We start from the raw sequence: 19,137 nt of genomic DNA on the forward strand, positions 1-19,137 counted from the left end.
CACTGACTTTCCTTTAGTTGGATTTTAATAAATTGAATCCAATCCACATTTATGCAAATTCAATTTTGAACCTTTTACTATATGTAGCAAAATAAGTTTTCAAATTGTTTCCAGTGCCTTTAGGTCATCTATGGTCTTCCGACACATTCCCATTTCCAGGCAACATCAAGACGTGTACAATATCCAATCAAAAACTGTGATATGACCAACTCAGTTCCACACCAAGCAATTCCTGGTACATAACCATTCAAAGCAGCACATAGGGAGTTAGTTTATTCTATAGGAGTGCAGGAGTGCAAATCAGCCATGATCTCATTGAATGGCAGGACAGGCTCGAGGGGCTGAATGGCCTCCTCCTGTTCCTATCTGCCTATGTTCTAGGGGAAAATCCTGGGAAAATCCATATCTCTGAAATCATGGAAATTTTAGTACCTCTGAACTAGTTTTTCAATATTTGAGTTTATTTTTGGTCAAACCAACAGGAAACGTGATTGTATCAGAAACAAGAAGTTAAGGTTTTGTCATCAGAACAACAATGGGGACATTTGTCGCTGGATGCAGATGTATTTAGCTTCCTGGATTCCTTCACGCAAGACTCACATCGCACCATCTGACTTTCTCTCTATATGCTGGAAGGGCATGTACTAAAGTTTTGTACTAGCAGCTCTCTAACGTAGCACTGGAAGGCTACAAATACCTGTGGAACTAAAACTAGCAGGATTTAGCACTTTCAGGAAAGGTAGGGATATAAATTGTAAAAAATAAATGTGGCCTATAATCTATTTTGTTTGGGTTGCAAAACTATTGTGCGAAATTAAACTTAAAATGGTGATCTTTTTCTATGAATTACCTCAACCTACTTTAGTTTCAGTCTAATCATTAGTTTTATTTTTCCTCTTTTTACTGTTTTTTCATCCCTTCCTTACCTTGCTTTTGCTACATGTAAGTATAGCTGTTTCATGTGTATATCTGTGTGTTATCCCTTTTTCCGGTTTATCTGAAAGATGTCAATCAGTTTAATGGATAATAACCACAATAAAAACCAACCCAAGTGTTTAGGAATGTATCTTTCTGGAAAGTGTGGAATGTTCCAGCTGGTTTCACTGGAGCTGTTTGCTGTACTTACTTCCTTTATGTTCAGTTACTGCTGCATGTTAAGTTCTGATATGTTGACTAAATCCAGCTGTCTTCCTGTAGTAGGTTAGATATGCCATTGAGGGACACAAACCACAAACCTGTTTTGGTGTAAAGGACATAAAGCAGCTTTAGCTGTCAGTCCCATGGTATAATTAAATGTTATTTGCATATCTCTCGTATTAAAGCAGCAGTTTCCTTTTTTGTACCAGGCTATGTTGCAATTATCGACATACTATCTAACCAATTTCCTCAGTTCCACAGGCTGAGCTTGTCACAAAGTTCCTTTTCATTTTGATTAACAATGAACCTAATTGTATAATTTTTTTTAGAAATGATATATATGGGAGAAGGGGTGATGGTATATGCATAGCTTGTTGTAGTTTAAAATCAATTCATTTATAATCTCCCATCATTGAGAGGAGATACTTATCTATGCCTGGATCCTAGCGAAGTTAATAGACATGACATCATTTAGCTCTGAGGTTAATGTTTACAATTTTGATCACACAATCAGAAGCCTTGGTTGTAACCACTTTTTGTATACTCTTTCAATTACAGTGTAGAACATACTACAGGAGACCTGAAAGTGCTTAGGAATGTACCTACTTTACTAGGATTTGCATACAGAATATATACAAGGGATAAATTTACTAAGTGAAATCCTTTTGGGAGGCCTTTTCCATAGAATAATTTGTATGGAAACAGTGCAGTATATTGAGGGTATTTTAAGACTTGTACTTCAATTCCTACAAGAGGGAATGAAGTGCATGTAGCAACAACTACTCCAACTGCAGCTTCTACCTTCATGAAACTTTGATAGGAGCCATTGCAGATATCTTAAAATTGGCAATGGGAGCTCCAATACATGGCTGTTCTTTCTTTTTCTTTCTTTTGGGCCTCCTTATCTCGAGAGACAATGGATACGCGCCTGGAGGTGGTCAGTGGTTTGTGAAGCAGCGCCTGGAGTGGCTATAAAGACCAATTCTGGAGTGACAGGCTCTTCCACAGGTGCTGCAGAGAAATTTGTTTGTTGGGGCTGTTGCACAGTTGGCTCTCCCCTTGCGCCTCTGTCTTTTTTCCTGCCAACTACTAAGTCTCTTCGACTCGCCACAATTTAGCCCTGTCTTTATGGCTGCCCGCCAGCTCTGGCGAATGCTGGCAACTGACTCCCACGACTTGTGATCAATGTCACACGATTTCATGTCGCGTTTGCAGACGTCTTTATAACGGAGACATGGACGGCCGGTGGGTCTGATACCAGTGGCGAGCTCGCTGTACAATGTGTCTTTGGGGATCCTGCCATCTTCCATGCGGCTCACATGGCCAAGCCATCTCAAGCGCCGCTGACTCAGTAGTGTGTATAAGCTGGGGGTGTTGGCCGCTTCAAGGACTTCTGTGTTGGAGATATAGTCCTGCCACCTGATGCCAATTATTCTCCGAAGGCAGCGAAGATGGAATGAATTGAGACGTCGCTCTTGGCTGGCATACGTTGTCCAGGCCTCGCTGCCGTAGAGCAAGGTACTGAGGACATGGCTGTAAGACACTGTAAATGTGCATTCCTGGGTGGATTATACTCTTCAGGGAAAGGTTCCAGTTAGGCTTGCCTTGCATCAGCCTCTTTGGATCTGCCCAGTCACGACCCATTCTCCTACGTCAGGATTAATAATGTATGCGTTGTGGCCTCCTAGCAGTAATTCTGACATCAAGAGGGTGCCTACTAATGCAAAGGAGAAAACTGGTGGTGCTGTATCTCGGACTCCATTGCAGCTGTGGAAGATCTAGTGAGGGGCCCTATACAGGCACAACCATCCAAAGATCGGAACCTAAAACTTACTCTCTGGAGACCAGGACCTTTAACAGGTTAGTCACTGGAGTGCAATGGAGGGGGAGGAGGTGCTGCTATCAATTGGTTGTTCACAAATGAATAAGAGCCACTTGGGCAAGGTCTGGAGCGCATTAGGTCCTGTGGAATCATACCCCAGCAAAGAGTTGGTACCTTCAGGAAACTGTAAAAGGAAACAAAACAAAATCTAGTTTTACTTTAATTATCTTGTGCATGTCTAGCAGTATCTATGATGAGCAACAAAGCTGTCACAAGCTTATGAGTGAAGGCAGCAATTAGGCAATCTGGCTAGTTATAATCCCCTAGTGTATGCTTGGTGCTGCAACAGGATTATTAGGGTGCAGAGCTCAGCAAAGTGAAAGGAACAAGCACAAGTCATGGGCTATCAGTGGGTATTGTGCATGTTGTCCATGCTATTGGTGCCATCCTGCATTTGAGCTTTTTGAAATAAAAATGTAAATTATTCCCTTATTACTTTTTGCCACCGTGTCTTCCGGCTACTGGAGCGACTCTTTATTTCAGTGTAAAAGTACCATAGCTTGGCAATTGTATGAGTGGTGTTATTATATATAGCTTGATATATTCACAGCAAATTCTCTCTTCCATTTAACAGATACTTCGATTAAATCCGTTTTGAGAGAGATTTGAGTACATCAAGGCCGGAATTTTACTCGGACGCGTAGCCCCGTCCACTGTCCAAAAAGTCGGGAGTGAGCCCGCCTCCGTCGGGCCTGCGGAGTCACAACAGGATCTTACACTCCCCATGCCCTTAATTAGCTTTGGGCAGGACTTCGGCCCCTCTGAGGCAGGAAGCCCCGCCTCCAAGAGCTGCAGGCTGGTTTTACTTGGCAGCCTCCTGGAGGGCCTGAGCCACCTGCCCACCCCTGGTAAAATACCAGCGGCCACGGGAGGAGGCCCTTAAGTGGCAGTTAATTGGCCAGTGAGTGGCCTGGGGCAGGTGGGGTATTTCTCGCTGGCACTGCCCCTCGTAACATTCCAGCAAGGTCAGGAAGCTGTCGCGAATTGCCCACCACGCTCCCCCCCACCCCCCAACATCTCCCACTCAATTTTATGACCCCACCACCACCAGCCCGTTCATGTGTGAGAGCGTAACATTCCAGCCCAAGTGTTTGTACAATACCAGTGTAGAGACTCATTATACTGTTGGCAAATTTAAGTATTCAAATAGGCAGCTTGCCACCAGCAATATAAAGCAGCTGTGGTGATTATCAGCAATGTTAAAAATTTGTTTACTACTATATCCAGCTCTATGCATTTTGAAATTGACACCTGCAAAAAGTAAAACCACAAGAATTTTGCAATCCTTATGTGCAACAAATAAGAATGGGTGACTAAATTAAAGAAGACTCTCTCCAATCTACCAGCCAGGCACATATGCCTGATGAAAACAATTTGGTTTGATGTCAGTCTTTAGTGAGATATTTTCATGAATTCAAACAAATGTCACAAAGACAACTTTTTGAATTTGAAAGCAGAAAATGCTGGAAATACTCAGCAAGTCAGGCAGCATCTGTGGAGAGAGAAACAGAGTTAACATTTCAAGACAATAACCCTTCATCAGAACATTTCAGATTTCCAGTATCTGCAGTTTATTGCTTTAGTAATAGTTTTTTAATTTAATTGTAAGAGTGGGGTACTGACAGTAGAGCATGGCTACCCGATGACATGTGTCCGGCATTCGGGCTCGGGTGTTTTGGTTAGGTCCTGCATTTGCGAGAGAGTGCTGCTGCATCCTCACAGGAATGGCAGAGGAGTAGATGACTAATGCACACAAAGGGCTGAAATTAGTGAGCCCATCGCAGGTCCCAGCAGTGGACCAAAAGTGGCTACCGTCCCCACTAGTCACATGTGTGGCTGGCCCATTGCAATCATGCAGTGGGCAGCCATTTTACATAATGGAGGCACGGGGCCTGTCCAATCACGTGATGGGGGGGTGGGGGGGGGGTGGATTTGCAGTGCCAAATAGGGTGTCAGATGACTCCAGAGCTGACACCATATTTAAAGCACTGCCAGTCCTGCTTGCATTGCCAACTTATTCTCATTTTCAGTTTCATGGTCTCTGCTGAAGCTGTTGTTGGAGTAACTGCTGGACCCACTCACTCCCCGGTGCAGGACGCCATAGGCTGGCAGAGGCAAGACACGGTTAGCCCCACAGTTTAGCAATGCCTCCCTCAAGATTCTCCTCCAGGCTGCAAGGAAAAGGCGGGAGGTCATCTTCCCCAGCGATGGCAAGAAGAGGTCCTCCCGCCTGACCAATCAAGCCAGGATGGAGATCACAGAGGAGTAGCCATGGATCTAGTGCCTGCTAGGTCGGGGAAAAGGAATTCGATCTGAGCCTGACCCGGCCCGAGTCCCTCCAATTTTGCCCCACGCCCAACCCGACCCGAGTCTGACCCGAGCCCGATCCCGACCTGACCCGACCCTATCATAGGAAACCCCAGCAGACATAACGTTGATTTCTCTTTCCACTTGCAGGACAAGAGGGCCCGGAACAGCAGGTAGACATCGTGGACTGGCAGAGGAATACCAGACATCTGGCCTTTCTTGACAGCTGAGGAAGAGGCACTGGAATTAGTGGGGTCCCAAGGCGGATACTCAATAGCTGATGGTGAGACTGGAGGTCATTGACCTGAAACTCTCTTTCTCTCACCACAGATGCTGCCAGACTTGCTGAGTATTTCCAGCACTTTCTGTTTATATTTTATCCTCCATAGTCCTTGACAGTGACAGGATGCTGCCTGGCAACCCAGCCAATGCACCCAGCATCGTGGTGTCCATGTCCATTCAGCACTCTCCTGTTCCCTGCTGCATCCCGGTCCTCATCTGAGTCCTCTGCAGCAGTGCTTGTCTGCCACCTCGCCCTCTCGTGAGCTGGCAAACAAACCATCCTTTCACCCTGGCCAAATTGCAGCCCACTCGTGTCCAGTGACTCACCATTTGCTGATCCCAACTCTATGCTAGCCTCCAAGGTAAGCGCAGTGCCAGTGTCTGAGCTGATGGCTGCAAGTTTCAGATGAAGTGACAGACCTCTTCATCAGTGCTGTGCTGTTGCTCTCTTTCCTCCTCCTGCGGTTCCTGTGGCTGAGAAAGTGGCAGTTCTTGAGTGTCTGAAAGCAAGAACTCAGAAGGGGAAGGGTGGTGTGAGGGAGGGGGTTGGGGTGCGAAGCAGTAGGTCCATGGTCACAAAGCAGGAAGATGCCATCAACCTCAATGTTCTCAGTGACCTTGGATAATATAGGCCCTGTTGCAGCTGGCACCATGATGCAGAGAGCCATCTCCTCCATAGGGCTCAGGAGATTCAGGTGTCCTTGTCCCCCTGCTGGTTCTGCCCTGCTCTCTTCTATTGTGTGTCACCTTGTCCTGTAAGAGAGAGGGCAGAATGTCAGTGGTTGTGTAGCACTGTATTTGGGTGCTGTGCCTGCCACAGCTGAATAACCGGAGATATGTGGAGGCATTGAGAGGTAGGTGTGAGGATAGCTGCAATAATAGGTGTGTGAGGGTAAAGTGAAGTATCTGAATGTTGGGTGTGAGTCCTGAGTGTCGGGGAGTGTCTGGGTGAATGATGATGGAGTGGTGCATTGTGCAATGTGAGAGGTTGGTGGTGTGAGATGTCTTGTGAAGATGCATTCACTAACCTTGACCACCTGCGGGAGGTCATTAGACCTCTGTGTCACTGCTGCCAGGTCCTCGGGTCCACACTGTAGGAGTTGACCTTCCAGGCCACCTGTTCCCACTCCCTTCTGAGGGTGTCTTTGAGGGTCTCCTGGCCCCCACTCCTGGTGGGACCATGGCGTCTCTCCTTCTGCCCACCTGCACTACTATTGCCTCCAGTGCTACTTTAGATCCCTCCTTCTGTCCTGGTGTTCAGTTTCCAAGAATTTCCATTGCTACAATATTTTTGTTCAACTCCCATTTAAGAGACAACCTGCCTTTAAGAAAGAGCAGGCTGCCTGTACCATGTGATCAGCAAACCACACTGCCAGGGCCTCCTACTGTGCACAGAGCTCACTGGCAGCATTCAGGAGCAGAAAGCAGCACTAGAAGCACACCTGCTAGTGCCACAATCATTCAGAGGAGGTAGGCACATGAATTTTGCATGATCCCCACCTCTATCTGAATGGGCACATTGTGAATTGTGATCTTTGTGCCCAAAAATAGGGTCAGACAAATTTCTAGCCCAGAATTTATTGTTACAATACTTCACCTTTCAGATGTAATTAATTTACAGAACTGTAAAATATTCTAGAATGCTTGTTAGAAATGTGCCATAGTGCAGCAAATCAAACAACTGTCAGTTAAACGCAATTTTGAAAATCATCTCAGTTATGACTCAATGTGACTGTATAATGCCCAGATCAGCATTACTATGCAGTAGCCTTTTGACTTGATCTGACAAAAAACTCCACAAATGACATAATCTAGCAGTGGAGAAGATTTCTCCACATTTTACACCAGTTTCCGCAGCCTAGAGAAACTCTTAGAGCTACCAAGTGAACTCTATATCACGTGGTCAAGAAGAAGCACCCAGGCTCATGAGTAATTCTGGGACAATAAGTGGCATAAGACCATAAGAAATAGGAGCAGAAATAGGTGATTCGGCCCTTTGAGTCTGCACCATCATTCAATGAGGTCATGGCTGATCTACCTGAACTCCACCTTCCCATACCATCCCTTGACTCCCTTAGTATCCAAAAATCTATCAATCTCTGTTTTGAATTTATTCAACGATTGAGCACTCTGGAGTAGAGAATTCCAAAAATTCACAACCCTTTGAGTCAAGAAATTTCTCCTCAACTCAGTCCTAAATGCATGACCCCTAGTTCTAGGCTTCACAGCATCTACCCTTTCAAACCCCTTAAGAATGTTATGCTTCACCAAGACCACCTCTCATTCTTCTATACTGACATTTTTCAAACATGCACAGGATACACAGGGGGCTGAATCCTGCCGCCAAGGTTGGAGACGGGCGACAAAAACGGCGGCTTGCCCACGCCGGCCGAATGTTGTGGAGCCGCAGCAATCTTCCTTTTGGCGGCTCATTTGAATGGCTGGGGCGGGCCACCCCCTGGATCACGTGGAGAGGGTGGGCTGTCCATCCCCGGCAATGGCGTCAGCTGGCTGTGTGCAGGTGCTAACGCCCTTTTTAAAGGTCTGTCAGCCCTACCGGCAGATTAAATATTTAAAGATAAGGCAAACAAAAAAACTTAAATTCATTTATTTTGCCCCTCTCCCAACCCCCAATAACCATAAAATTATAAATTTTCCCTTTCCCCCCCAAAACACTTACCTTTACAATCTGACCTTCACCCCGCCAAACAGCATAAACGTTGACCTCTAAACAATCAATGGATTGGCATGTTAGAATAGTGTCAGGGAACTGTAATTATTTTTCTCCTCAGATTAAAACAGTGTGTCTTTAAGACTCTGTTCAAAACAGTGTGCCTTTAAGACAGGGAGCAAAGTTTTGGATTTCTGGGGGCAGTGTGCCACAGCTGCATTTTGTTACCTAGGCAACAGCAGGAGAGAGAGGTCACATGGTATGTTTTGATTTGACTGTGTGTAAAACTAGCAAAAATCAGTCTGCACCAGACTCACCAGCGAAGTGTACTGAAAAGAAAAGAGCTGTCCATTCTCTCTCTGCAGAAATTCTACAAGGAGCTATAGGCTGAATGAATTGCCGAAAGAGGAAATAACCCTTTTGAGAGACCATTTGGTATTGCTGAAGGAAGTGTTGATGCCTACTGCAGTCGAAGAGTTTGAATGCCTATCAAACACAGACTGCCTCATCAAATCCATGTGGAGGCTTCGAGTAGCCTTTGATTATTTCCACATTAGAATACCACATCCATCAGGAACATAACCCACTAAGACCTACTTATTTATTTATTCTTAAGAAGCAGCTAATTTTTTTAAACACCACTTTTTAAAAACCGGTTAATTACTGCTTTTTTTGAGTTTATGTGTGTGAATGGGGAAGTTAGGTTAAAATAAGAGGTTATAAGGTCTTTAGACATAGTTTTATTTTAATAGTGTTTAAGATTTAGTTTTAATAAATAGTTAATTTATTGTTGTCTAAAGACACCTGGTTTGGTCTGTTTTATCCTGGGGGTTACTACAGTAGTCGTTTAGTAGCACAGAACTTGAGTATTGCTGAAACTTTTCATCTTGCACTCATCAGGACAAAACACAAGAATAACCAATGTAAGGGAAAACAATGACTTATACTGCAGGAGAAGAGAGTACTGATTGGTTAGAAAGTGAACTCTGATTGGTAGAGGTGTTGCCATGGAGAATGCACCGGTTTATGGTGACTGACAGTTAACTGCCAAGCTTTGTTTAAAATTTAAACCAGGCAGCTTGACTCTGATTGATCAAAGCATTGCCCTGAGGAATGAACCAGCGAATGGCTGTCACATATTTTGTTCAGCTGAAATAGGCGCAATGTTTATACATATTCTTTCTGTCTGCAAAGAACGGGGCCCTGTGTATTAATATACGTAGCGTCCACTGAAATACGCCACAATGTGAGCCCTACTGACAATCTCAAATTGGTTGTCAGTGTAATTCTTAGCACACTGGATTATTTAGCAAATGTTGTCCAATCGCGGAATCACATCTAATGTTGGACATTGCGTTTTGAGTTTTGCAAGCACGGGCTGGTTGGGTATGGCAGAAGGGACATATTGTTTGATACGATCCACCAGTCTTTGGGATGTACGGCCTATATACCTAGCATCACACTGGCATTGAAATTCATATTTCACATTATTCATTTATGTGATAGGCAGGATGTCTTTTTGGCTTGATGGCAACGTCCTGCTAGTGGCAAGCACGACATGTGTTGCCACTGCATAGTAGCAGCATGAAACAGCTAGCTTCACCTGTTGCTCAAATTTTTGGGATACATTACTCTTCCAGGGTAATTTGAGGTAGACTGGGCACTTTTCAGGGCTGAAAAAGACGGTCTTTGGCCCATTCATAAGTTTGCGTGATATACAGCGGGAAATAATCTGATTAGGGTAGCCATTGTCATGCAGGATGTCTTTGATTCACCCTATTTCAGTATCAAGCTTGCATGGTGAGCAAATGGGTTGAGCCCGATTTATGAGGTTGCCGATAAAGCCAATCTTATAGTGCGTGGAACTGTAAGAATTCCAATGCGTGTATTGACCAGTGAAAGGAGGTTTGCGGTAGATCGTGGTAGAGAACCCCTTAACAGATGTCACAACTAATAAGTCAAGGAAAGGGAGCTCATTTGACTGCCCCATTTCAAATTCACCTGGTGGCTGTCTTAAGGTGATTCTCCAACATGATGAATGCCGACAAGACACGGTTGTAAATAGGACCTGAAGATTTGTGTAACTCCAATCACAATATTTGGCATGGTAGCTATGCATGTACTTATGACTTCAACAATGGGTGCTCCACTGCAGAGTGTCTTGGAGTGGCAACATTGTCAATCAAGCAGCTCAATTAGGCAGACATGCAACACTGCACAGACGAGTTGTGGTTTCTGCCAAGGATACCTCAATTGTATAGACTGAGTGGAATATTCTTAAAGTACTTAGTCCCAATCCCTGAGCCTGGCAGTTGAAGACACTCTGGAGGTGGCCCTTTTGCCATCATGTTGCATCTCCTGTAATTACGCTGGCACTTGCTCCTCTTTATTTGTGCTCTGTACTTCACCAACTGCTCCTTCTTTCAACTTACAACAGACACCCCATCCCCATGGTGATTTCCAGTGAATGGCACAGAATGCTGCAATGTTTTCCAATGAAGCTCTATATGAGGCTCGATGAACAGCACCTTGGGCAAGATTTTGTTTCCAGCCTGATGTCGTGTTCCGTGGCGGAGTTGGGGTGGGGGTGGGCCGGAAAATCAGAGCGGCAGCAGTCGTCACGGAACCCAACGCCATGATTGTCGGGCCCATCTTTCCGGTGGCAAGGAAGCTCCATGGCAGCCCCTCCACCATTTTGCAATGGGACCCAAATTAGCATATTTAAATAACACATTTGCATGCATTAAAATATAAACTGCAGCGATCTTACTTTCAGATCCCGATCCTCAGCGTGACGAGCAGCAATCGCGCGCTTTCACTTTCCGGTTCAAGGAAAGCTGATGCACCGAGGTGGGGAAGAGGTGAAATCAGCACTCTGATGAGTATGGGGGTGGGGAAGGGATGAATTCTACACTTTGATGGGTGGTGGGAAGGGGTGAACTCTGCACTTTGTGTATTGGGAAGGGGGCAACTCTACATTTTGTTGAATTGTCTGCAGGGCTGGCAGCCTTTTAAAATTGGCGCCAGCACCTGCTTCTGCATCAGTGACACTGTGAATGGCATCGCCAATGCTGACCCGGCCACGTGACTTGGGGGGGGTGGCCGCTGTGAATACGTAAAGTGGCTGCCTGCCGCAGAATTGCGGCGGCGCGGATCGTGGGCGACGGCTGCCTTTTTTCGTACCCAATTAGACACTTTACAACCTTCCAAACTTAATTAACACTGAGTTCAACAACTTCAGATCATCACCACCACAGCCATTTTTTTCAGACTGCAGCTGTTGGTGATGATTCTACAACAGTCATTTACGCCTCCACTCGCGCCATCTTTTGTTTCTTTATTTGTCCCTTTACCATCCCCTTTTATGTTTCCTACATTACAACAGTGACTACAATTCAAAAAAAGTGCTTCATTGACTGTAAAGCGCTTTGGGACGTCCTTGAGGTCATGAAAGGCGCTATATAAATGCAAGTTTTTCTTTTTTTGCTTTGCTCCATCAGCCCTTTTGTCATTTAACCTCACCCTTTCACCCTATCACAGATCTTCCCTTTGTTCTTTCCTCCCTTCCCCTCTTTCCCTGCCTCTGTATTTGTTTAAGACCTGTTACATGTTAACTTTTTCTAGTTCTGATTCAAAAGTCATCAACTTGAAATATTAACTTTGTTTTTCTCTCCTCAGATGCTGCTTGACCTGTTTTTTTTATTTCAGGCTTCCAGCATCCACAGTACTTATCTTTTGTATTAGACTCAATATTGGGTTTGGCCAGCTCTTCTTGAACATCAAAGGGTGCAAGAGGAAAATATAAATTGTAATGAGTTCTTTATGTTGTCTGATGCAACATAAATGAGATGTGTGGTGTTATGCTGAAGATCTCAAACAGGGTTATTACAGCTAAACTATTACGGTACAGAGAAAACTATTTACAGAATGTTCCTCTGGGTGTTACAGTTGCAGAGTGACTCTGGCTTGTAGTCACATGACTACATCCTGGCACTTAGCTCATTAGCATACTGAGATCTTAAAGGGACATCACTCTTAAGGCAATCAAACAACATCCCCTTTCTTTCCAAAGATAAGTCTTGTATGCTACAAGTAAAACACATAAAATTAGATAACATCAAAATTAGTTATATGGGATATAGATTATAAAATTTACAAGTATGAGGACAGGGATTGTGAAATTTACAAGTGTGGAGGCTTAAAAATCCATATATCGTTTTGGTGGTTTAACAACTCTTACTCGGGGAATTTGCATCTCTTCTGTTTTTTCTGAAGTTCTCCCTTTCTGCATTCAGTTTCTGTTGCTCTGCCTTCAGTCTGCTAATATACTCTGTTGCTTTTCTCAAGATGACCACTTTTGAGGCCTTGTCATTCTTGGAAAGTTCTGGCACCTCATCTCAAAGAGCCAACAAACAATGCTTCAACTCACTCCTCCTCTGCCTCTTCAGGACATTGCGTGTCCTTCGCCGCTCCTCATTCTCTGCATCTGAAGGCCTGGACTCAAGGTCAAGGATTTATTGAGGGAGGAGGACTTGGCCTCATGGAGCTACCTGTCTGTTCTGGCTCATTATGGTGCTGGTGGTCCTCTGGAGAGCAGAAGTGAAGGTGCAGCATAGTTGTGCTGTTGCTGGATTGATGCTGGCCAGAGTCTCCGAGTGGATTCGCGTCCTTGGAGATTTCCCCTTGGCAATGCTCCCCACTGCCAGCCTTTGCTTCTCAGTACTGCTTCTTCTGAGTCGCTGGAGCGTAAGGAAACAGTGCCTGTTGACAAAGAGCTTTCACCATCTGAGTTTGGATCGTCATTCTCTTGGTGGGGTGTCTCTGAGAAGGATCTGATACTCTCCAAACCAGAACTCCAGAAATCCTGGAGGAACTGTGACTCAATGCAGGTACCCTTGGTCTCTTCTGCTGTAATGGGTACCTTGCTGACCCCGTGGATAATCACGATATTGAGGACCTTACATATTGGTAGTCCTGCCACTGCTGGTCCGCTCATGTCTACCAGGTAAAATATTTGTGGTTTCCATGCCAACTTGCCATAGCTACATTGCATTGTTAGTGTGCCACTTCAAGGGATGGGTGACTCATTGTATGCAGATAACATTGCAGTTGTCAGTTGCGTCATTAATTTCCAATGACCCCAGTACATATCCTTCAGGATTCGAACTGGTAGGATATTTGCAGTAGCTCTGGTGTCAATCTTAACCCTGAGTGTGTGTTTGCCAACTTTCTTTGGGCACATGATGTTAATGTAGCAACAGCTTCCAGTTGTTTGAGTTCATCAACATGATGTGTCAGGTTCACAATGTGAAATGCCTGCTCGTCTTCGGGCTGAGAATTGTTCTGTTCTGAGTCGTGTCTCAGGTCTGGTTCGCTGTGGACTTTGTGTATTGGCTTGAGTTTACGCAGGTCTCTGGAACTTTCCTTGCTGCTGTTGTCATGTTGCTGCGCCTCTTGTCTGTTAGTTTGTGTTCTACTGTGACTTCTGGCTGTGTCTTTGGAGCCAGATTTCTTGCAGAGGCAAGCCCAGTATCCTTTTGCAATGCACGCCTCACCTTGCACAGGTCTTGAAATTCAGGACAATTCCATGGTGAGTGGGACAAACCACACTTACCACACAGCTTCCTTGCTCTTTTCGACCTGGTTATTGTACCGATGCTGTTGGCAGCACCTAGGGCTTGCAGATGCTATTGTCCAGCTACAATGGCTTTGTATTTCCTGCCATCTTCTAGCATCACATTAATGCTATGACCTTCTTTCCCCCCCACCCCCCCCCCCCCCCCAAGAGGTCATTCTGAAACACTTCAATGGATATTGAGACAATCAAGAGCTCCATTAGTTGCTCTGACAGCTCAGTTTCTGAAAAACCGCATTCATTGCCCTTTCTATGGTATCTACTGATGAACTGGTCTATTGATTCCTGTGGCTGTTGCCTGTAGGACATCAATTCCAGGCAGTGAATTCCAAAATTCACTCTTAACCAGAGATGATCTAGCACTTTCCATATCTTTGCAGGATCTTTCTGGTCCTATTCAGATAAACCAGAGGTATTGATTCTATATAATCCCTCATTTCCAACAGCTATCAGTAATTTTACAGCCTGTTTCTTTGGTTCTACAATCACTTGGTCTGTGAAGCATAATTGCATTCTTTGTTTAAAAAGTTTGAACGTATCAATGGCCTTCCAGTTCATGCTGAGAAGTTTGGTATCCATCGTTCTGCTGTTATTCTGCTTAAAACTTGCTTCAAGACTTGTTCTATTAACTCTGCACTGTTTCCCCTTTAAGAAATTCTCTTTTGTTATTTGGACTAACTGCCTAGATGGAGAGTAACAGATTTTTGACAGTGTTCCGTGTTTATCTTGCTTGTAGCACTTAAGCTTGTCTGTTTACACAGCTGTTCATTAGGCAGTTCAATTGCTTTTTTTTTGCTAGAGTTTGTTTATGTTCTTCATGCTCGAGTGGGTTACATTTTTTACTGGGGCTGCATGAATGTAGACTGTTCTTCACACTCGAGTGGTTTAATGTTGTTTTTTTAAACTTTGGCTGCTTGGATGGAGACTCTGCAGTGTTCGTGGTTTTTATGCACTTTTTGCTGTCAGATGCCTCCTGTAATGGCACCGACCTCGATCAGCCTGGGAGAGGAATCTGGTCTTCCCCATCCAGTTATGCTGAAGATCTCAAACAGGCTTATTACAGCTTAACAATTATATACAGTGCAGAGCAAACTATTTACAGAACCTTCCTGTAGGTGTTACAGTTGCAGAGTGACTCTGGTTTGTAGTCACATGACTACATCCTGGCACTTAGCTCATTAGCATACTGAGATCTGAAAGGGAAACCACTCTTAATGCAATCATACAACATACATAACAATGCTTGCAGTAAGTCACCCATGGCAAGTGTGTAACACTGAAATTTGCAATGCCTGTTGAGCGCTGGCAAAACATTTAAATGAGCTAAACTCACATTACTGGGCAAGATCAGCCTCTTGTTCCCATGCACAGTAGTCTTAGTGTTTTTGCCCCGTGTTTACAACAGCAGCAGCAACTTGCATTTAAATAGCGTCTTCAATATAGTAAAGTGTCCCAAAGCACTTCATAACAGCATTATCAAATAATATTTGACACCCAGCTACAAAACGAGATAATAGGATAGATGGCCAAAAGGTTGGCCAAAAAGGTAGGTTTTAAGGTCTTTAAGCAGGAAAGAGATGTAAAGAGGTGGAGAGGTTTAGGGTGGGAATTCCAGAGGTTAGAGCCTTTGCAGCTGAAGGCACGACACCAACCGTCAAGCAATTAATATTGGGGACGTGCAAGAGGCCAGAATTGGAGGAACACATATCTCAGAGGATTGTAGGACTGGTGAACATTACACAGATAGGGAGGGGTGATACCATAGAGGGACTTAAAAACAAAGATGAAAATTTTAAACTTGAGGCTTTGCTTAATTGGGAACCAATGTAGGTCAGCAAGCACAGGGGAGGTGTGTCCAAAGTTTAGACATAGGCAGCAGAGTTTTGGATGACTCAAGCTTATGGAGGGTAGAATGTAGGAGGCTGGCCAGGAGCGTGTTGGAATAGTTATGCCTAGAAGTAACAAAAGCATGTATGAGGATTTCAGCAGCAGATGAGCTGAGGAGAGGCAGCATTGGGTGAGGTTACAGAGCTGGAAATAGGTGGTCTTAGTGATGATGCAGATATATGGTTAGAAGTTCATGCCTGGAGCAAATATGACCCCAAAGTTATGAAGAGTTAGGTTCAATTTCAGACAGTTGCCAGAGAAAGGGATGGAGTCAGTGGCTGGGGAATGGAGTTTGTGGCAAGGACTGAACACAGTTGCTTTGGTCTTCCCAATATTTAGTTGGATGATATTACTGCTTATCAAGTACTGTATGTCCAACAAGCAGTCTGCCAATTTAGAGACGGTGGAAGGACTGAGAGAGACGGTGGTGAGGTAAAACTGGATATTGTCTGCGCAGTGTGGAAACCAATGCTGTGTTTTTAGATAATGTCATGAGCGGCAGCACGTAGATGAAAAATAGGAGGGAGCCAAGGGTAGATCCTTGGGGTACAGCAGATGTAACGGTGCAGGGGCGGGAAGAGAAGCCATTGTATGTGGTTCTCAGGCTATGACTGGGTACAGAAAAGGAACCAGACAAGTGCAGTCCCAACAAGCTGGATGACAGAGGAGAGGCATTGGAGGAGGATGGTGTGGTCAACCATGTCAAAGGCTGCAGAAAGGTCAAGAAGGGTCCGGAGGGATAGTTTATCTTGGTCACAGTCACATAGGATGCTATTTATGACTTTGATAGGAGCTGTTTCGGTGCTGTGGTAGAGCAGAAACCTGATTGGAGGGATTCAAACTGTGTTCCGGGAAAGATGGGCATGGATTTGGGAGGTGACAACATGTTCAAGGTCTTTAGAGAGGATAAGGAGCTTGGAGATGGGCTGGTTGCAAGGATGGAGGGGTCAAGAGTTGATTTTTTGAGAGGGGTGATGGCAGCAAATTTGAAGGAGAGGGGGACGGTATGAGAGAACCATTATCAATATCAGCTAACACGTGGATTAGGAAGGGAAGTTAGGTGGTCAGCAGTACAGTGAGAATAGGATCATGGGAACAGGAGATGGGTCTCATGGACATGATGAACTCGAGTGAGAGCATGAGAGGATGATAGGAGATAAACCAGAGAAAGATGTGAATTCAGGGATAGGGCAGGGGGATCCTTAGAGGAAGTTTGGCCTGGTGGGCTAGTGGAAGGGAGGGAAGCGACATAGGCAGCAGATTGGATGGTCTCAATAGGAACATACGAATTAGGAGCAGAAATAGGCCACTTGGCCCCTCTAGCCTGCTCCGCTATTCAACAAGAACCTGGCTGATGTGATTGTAACCTGAACCTCAATCTTAATGACAACGAAGTCCATGAAATCCTCACTTATTGTTGGTGGTGATGGTGGAAGAAAGGCAGGAGGAGTTTAAGAAGATGGTTTATAGTAGAAAAAAGAAGCTGAAGATTATTTTTATATTCTAGGATGATCCAGGAATAGAGCAGTTTTGGCAGACAACAGCAGTGCTTTATGTGATCTAGCCAGATCTGCCGGAATTGGATAAACCAGTTATCTGCCATATCTGTTCAATTCTGTGTCCCATGGACTTAGGAAGCTGAGATGAGGGCCATACAAGGGGGAATGACCGGGGGAGAGAGAGAGTAGTGGTTTTAATGGGGATTAGGGCATCTAAGGTGGAGGTGAGGGTGTGGTTGAGCAGATCCATAGCTCCAGAAAAGGCATGGTGAATAGAAGGCCAAAGGCTGGACAGTTGGGATTTTGTAAGTGCAATTGTTAGTAAATTTGGGAGAGATTTTTTCCAGGGTGGACGCAGAAGGTAGTAGGGGTGGGAGGGGGAAGGAGGATCTGAGTGGAGAGCTGATCAGAGATGGCCTTATCTGTGATTGACATGATGGGTTAGTGAGGCCACATGAATAGAATATCTACTTTGGGAGATGCAATCATGCCTTGTTTGCTTTTTTTTAAACAAAATAAATTACTTTTGTAATTTGTCATACATCAGTCCACTGGGGATAAAGCTAGTACCTGCAGTTGGATGTTGGAATTGTGCAATTTGCAATGCTGGTCCTTTTAGGTTAAAAATGGAGCACACTTTGTTTAGCACAACTACTGAAGACTTATTAATTTAAATTGTTTTGCCGTAACAAGATTTGCTTTTGTTATCATTGGATCTTAAAATACTCCTTGCTTGCACTTGACTCCAGACAAAACAAGCCACTGCTTGTAATCACAACACAGCAATGTACTATGCAAAGTCAGTTCCTCAATTACTTATTTTTCCTTCCCTTGTCTACCAACTAATGGCATGTTTATCTTTTCAGGTCATGTGCTTTGTTATTGAAAGTGAACTTTGCTTTTGTTTTTTCTTTTTCCTGTTTTTGAGACTGACTCACATTGTGGGATAATTCTTTAGCACCAACAGTGCTTCAGCACCTCAGATTCCTCAAATTTAGAATCCCCATCATTGGCTTGTTGAGATCAGTTAATTCAGTGAAATGCACAGGAACTATTCTGGTTCATGCTGCTTGGCATCACACCAGGCTATGTAAAATTTTGATGTGCATTGCACATATGTGATGGTAAAGTGGGATCTACATACATAGCCTTCTTTTATCTGTTAACAACTTCACAACCTGTATATGATATTTTACATGCACTATAGTCTTTCATCCTCTCAGTGATTTTTTTAATTTTTTTAATTTCCAAAATATACTTTATTCATAAAAATCTGCAAAAATTACATTGCCAAACAGTTTCAAACAGCACCAAAAAATACAAACATTGCAAGGGAGATCAGTTTCCTTCAATACTATCATGAGTTTCTTCACAACCCTTCCATTCACAATTGTCGTGCCAATTACAGTTTTACATTTACAGCAAATGAAAATATTAACGATACAATTCGAGGGGTTTCCCATGGATCCAGCCCCTCAGTTCAGCTTGGTGGGGGGACCTTACACTGTGGTCTTTCCCCATTGAGCCTTTGCTGCGGCTGCCCCAAGCTTTAGTGCGTCCCTCAGCACGTAGTCCTGGACCTTGGAATGTGCCAGTCTGCAACATTCGGTGGTGGACAACTCTTTGCGCTGGAAGACCAGCAAGTTTCGGGCAGACCAAAGGGCGTCTTTCACCGAATTGATAGTCCTCCAGCAGCAGTTGATGTTTGTCTCGGTGTGCGTCCCTGGGACCAGCCCGTAGAGCACAGACTCCTGTGTTACAGAGCTGCTTGGGATGAACCTCGACAAAAACCACTGCATCTCTTTCCACACCTGCTTTGCAAAGACGTCAGTGATGT

At 44.4% G+C, this 19,137-nt stretch overlaps 1 long non-coding RNA gene across 1 annotated transcript; it reads left to right on the forward strand.

The window, feature by feature from the left end:
* Nucleotides 1–539: 539 nt before the first annotated feature.
* On the forward strand, nt 540–8,990 carry LOC137377110 (uncharacterized). Its single transcript, XR_010976364.1, has 3 exons — nt 540–739; nt 5,477–5,609; nt 8,645–8,990. It is a non-coding gene; the product is annotated as an uncharacterized lncRNA (long non-coding RNA).
* Nucleotides 8,991–19,137: the final 10,147 nt, after the last annotated feature.

This window comes from Heterodontus francisci, chromosome 14 (genome assembly GCF_036365525.1).
Source record: "Heterodontus francisci isolate sHetFra1 chromosome 14, sHetFra1.hap1, whole genome shotgun sequence".
Taxonomy (NCBI): domain Eukaryota; kingdom Metazoa; phylum Chordata; class Chondrichthyes; order Heterodontiformes; family Heterodontidae; genus Heterodontus; species Heterodontus francisci.